Genomic DNA, 4,627 nt, shown 5'->3' with positions numbered 1-4,627 from the left:
TGTTTCGTGCTGGATATTTCTGTGTTCCTTTACATCTTAAACTTTGTTCTGAGGTGCAGTGAAGTTACTTGGGAATAGATTGATTCTTTGGGGTCTTGCTTTTTTTTTTTTTTTTAAGTTTATGTCTTCATTTTGAGAGAAAGGGAGACAGAGAATCCCAGGCAGGTTCTGAGCTGATAACGGGCGGGGCTCAAACTCACAAATCTTGAGATCGTGACCTGAGCCAAAATCAAGGGTCAACACTAAACCGCCTGAGCCACCCAGGCGCCCCTGGGGTCTTGCTTTTAAGATTTGTTAGGACCGGAGCAATGCTAGTTCTAGGGCTGATTATTCCTTCTGAGGCAAGACTTTCATGAATATTCTTCTCAATGCCCCATAAATTATACAAGTTTTTCTTATTTGGCTAGTGGGAATAGGCACTATTCCTACCCTGGTGAGCACCTTTCCCTCTAAGCCTTTCAAGTGGTTCTTTTCCCAACCTTGGGTAACTTTCTTACATAAACGTGCAAAGCAGGACTTGGTGAATACCAGAAGAGGGCCATCTACAGATCTCTGGGGTTCTCTCTCTTTCTCCTTTCCTCTCTCTCTCTCTCTCTCTCTCTCTCTCTCTCTCTGCTGTGTGTGTGTGTGTGTGTGTGTGTGTGTGTGTGTGTAGCTCTCCTCTCTGTGACTCTGAGGCCATAAGCTCGTGGTAAAAAACCAGGGCAAGTACCAGGGCTCACCCCATTTTGTTGTTCTTGCTCGGGATGACTATCCGTTGTGGCCATATGTTCAGTGTATTGAAAAAAAACCATTGTTTTCATATTTTTTGTCCTCGTTTGGTTGTTTGAGGTGGGAAAGGAAATCATCTCTGTTTCTCTCTCTTGACTTCTGGAAGTGGAAATCCAAATACCACACCCATCTGGAACACTTTTATGATTCAAAACCATTGAATCTTGAAACTGTTAGGTTGCATGCTATTGAACTGACACCCAATCTATTCCAGGAGAAGACAGCTATTATCTGTCTTTATGTCCCTACAGACTTAACCAATAGCCTGATACTTGGCTAACGCTCTGTAAAAGCTGGAGTGGATGAATAAACTATTTTGAGCCAACAGCTGTCGGTCAGCTTATGGTGTTTTCTTCCAACATTTGTTGATGGGCTTTTGCAATTTTCTTCTTGCCTGCCAGCAGCAAGGGAAAGCTAGGCAAAATGGAAATTTCTGGGACTTGTTATTCATGATTGTAATTATCCACAAAAATGCACCCTCTAAAAAAGCTTATTTACAGACACGAGAAAACTTTTAGGGATGGGGGAAATGTTCTAAAACTGGGTTGTGGTGATGGTTGCACAGGTTTACAAAAAAAATCATTGAATTGTACACTTAAAAATAGGTGAATTTTGTGATATATAAATTATACCTAAATAAGGCGGTTTAAAAAAAAAAACTTATTGTGAAGATTTCCAAGGCATTTTAAGGTGAAACAAAGGAAGTTGCCAACCACTTTATATAAGCTAAGCCCAGTTTTGATTTTTTTCAAAAGCCTTATATGCTATGAAATACAACCTTGATTGGGTAGGGGTAGGCAATGATGGACTCTCACTTTGTACAATACACATGTATGAATTTTGTAATCAGAAGAAGTAAAGATTTTAAAAGGAAGATTAAAATTTATTTTTTTAATGTTTGTTTATTTTTGAGAGAGACAGTGCAAGCAGGGAAGGGGCAGAGAGAGAGAGACACAGAATCCGAAGCAGGTTCCAGGCTCTGAGCTGTCAGCACAGAGCCCCACGCGGGGCTCGAACCCACAAACCGTAAGATCATGACCTGAGCCGAAGTCACACACTTAACCGACTGAGCCACCCAGGGCCCTCAAGATTAAACTTTAAAAGAGAGAGAAAATCAAGCCGAGGGTGACACCAAAAGAAAAAAGTTCGATTTGACCCATCCACAAGGCAGTGGACAGGATATTAAATTAGAAATCAGAAAGCCCGAATTCTGTTCTCATTCTGGTTTTTGAACTCTAAGCTAAAACAAATTATTTAGCTGATGGCTGTCATTCCAGAAACCAGGTTTGAGTCATGAAGTGAATATTTGGAGCCTGGATCTTCAGTGTCAAAGTGGAACTTGGAAATAGTTTTGATAACAACTATGGAAGGATGTCAATTCAGGGGAGGTTTTTGTTTTGTTTTTTTTTTTTAATCCTCTTAACTGTCCAAAAATGGTGAGACTCACTCTCTCCCAACCACTCTGACTGAAACCTTTAACAGGTAAGGCCGTTCCTAATCCTGGATCCCCAGGGAGGAAATGGCCTCGCACTATACTGTGACATCACTGGCTGAGCACTTCAGTTTCCTTATCAAATATAGACAATATGTTTTATCTGTAGGGTAATTGGAAAGACAAATGAGATAATATACATCGAGTGTTCAATTCAGACAGAAATTGGGATGTAAAAGTAAGTCATAATGAAACAGAACAAATACTTTCTCATCCCATTGACTTTATGATACTGCAGGAAACATTGTATCATACATGCTTTGTTGTATGAGATCTGTACTTCACCCTTCGATCCTTCTCCTCCAAACATGCATGATGACGTTCTCCTGGTCTGAACTGCCTAGCGTGAGTTGGTTCGCAGATGGGTTTGTCTCCATGGCATTTTCCCACATGTCCCTGAGCTTTCCATCATTCTGGAACCTGGGTTTTAAGCCTCAGTCCCTTTAGTCCTCAATTACTGAGTATTCAGTCTCACTAGTAACTTGAGTCAGGTCTACTTACTCAGGGTATATAGTTTATAGTTAATAATCAGCCCCGCATTTGTCTAACGCCCTTCGCACCGTCGGGAGCAGGTTGACGATGTACTTTCAGCTGTGCGTCAGCACCAAGAAGTCAGGAGAGGTTAGCTCCTCCAGTCTCCACTTTGCAGGGGAAGAGGTGCTATTCAGAAGCAGCTGACTTCCTGCGAGAGGCAAAGAGGACTGCCGTCTGAAAGAAATCAGGGGAAACTGCCGGGGCCTTAAAGAAATCTGAACATTTTCTGCAAGAGAGAATTAAACGGTGCAAAGATCACATTAAGGTGGCCTACTGCATGATAAAATTGTTGTGGGCTGATGAAATCAGACTAAATGACCTAAACTCTGCGTCACATGATAGAAGATTGAAGGAGCGCTGTGTCCATTTGCTAAAACTCCTCTTCCTTATTAGCCGACCGAGCAGAAGTTTTCTGTGCCCTCTCCTGGCTGGACTTTGAAACTACAGGACAGTGGTATTCTTTAAACGTCAGTGGGTGGGTCTTGCCTGGGATGAATTCATGCTCTCTCCTCCCTTTCTCTTGCCGCATTTGGACCAGAGAGAGACTGAACGGGCCATTTACATGGCATCTGGATAAAAGTGGTTGGATCAATGAGGCGCCCGGTGTCCACTGGGCAAGCTGAATAGACCGAACGACCAATGTCGTGTTCAAATAGTACGCATTATTTTCGAGATTCAGAAATGATGATGCCACTGCTGGAGGTAACTCCACGCTCGTGTGTGAAGCATTCCCTGAGGGATTGTTGAGTACGTAACTTTATAGGTGAAGCGTGGGGAGTCTGACCAACTTTGATGGAAGTATTCTAAACATGCTGAAAACTACTTTTCTTTAGGGCCGGTGGACAAAGGAGTGTAACAGTGAGTAGAGTGTCCCAGAAAGCTCCCTCCCCCCCCCACGCCAGGTGTCTCACGGAGGCGGGAGTTGATGCAGGATCATTTCTTCAGTCTCTGCAAGCACAGACAAGTTCAAGGTGTTGACTCCTTCTGTGGGGCCCTTGTGTCATTCTTTAGGCCAAAGGGAATCCATGCGGATAGCCGGAACATACACAATGTTTTCCTCACATGCTTCGGCTGTCACGGCCTTTTCATCACCCTAGAGCTGGTCTCCACAGCTTCCAGAAGATCTGTTCAGTCTTGCACTCACTCACCCACCAAACATTTATTCTATTACTTTTTTTTTTTTTTTAGTTTATTTATTTGAGAGACAGGGAGAAAGAATCCTGAGCAGGCTCCATGTTGTCAGCCCAGAGCCCGACTCAGGGCTCACAGTTTGTGAGATCATGACCTGAGCTGAAATCAAGAGTCGGATGCTTAACCAACTGAGCCACCCAGACGCTCCTGTTTTTTGTTTTCTAAGGCACCGCAAATTAGAGGCTGGCCAAAAGGATGAAGCACGGATCGGAACTTAGAGTTTGCCAGAACAGTGCTTTGGAAACTTTTTCCTGTCATGACACACGCAGAGAAATCATACAATTTTGGGGCGCCTGGGTGGCGCAGTCGGTTAAGCGGCCGACTTCAGCTCAGGTCACGATCTCGCGGTCCGTGAGTTGGAGCCCCGCGTCGGGCTCTGTGCTGACAGCTCAGAGCCTGGAGCCTGTTTCAGATTCTGTGTCCCCCTCTCTCTCTGCCCCTCCCCTGCTCTCTCTGTCTCTCAAAAATAAATAAATGTAAAAATAAAAAATAAATTAAAAAGAAAAGTCTGGGGGGGAACATTCAGCTGGTAAATAATACCAAATGTTTTAATGCTAACATAAACGTATTACGAAATGGAATGACACACACACATTTGCAAGATCAAGCATGAAACTGCAAAGAGACGTTGTGCTGGAT

Source organism: Herpailurus yagouaroundi, unplaced genomic scaffold, assembly GCF_014898765.1.
Source record: "Herpailurus yagouaroundi ecotype Mexico unplaced genomic scaffold, PumYag 77, whole genome shotgun sequence".
Lineage (NCBI taxonomy): Eukaryota > Metazoa > Chordata > Mammalia > Carnivora > Felidae > Herpailurus > Herpailurus yagouaroundi.
This window is presented reverse-complemented; position numbering follows the sequence as displayed.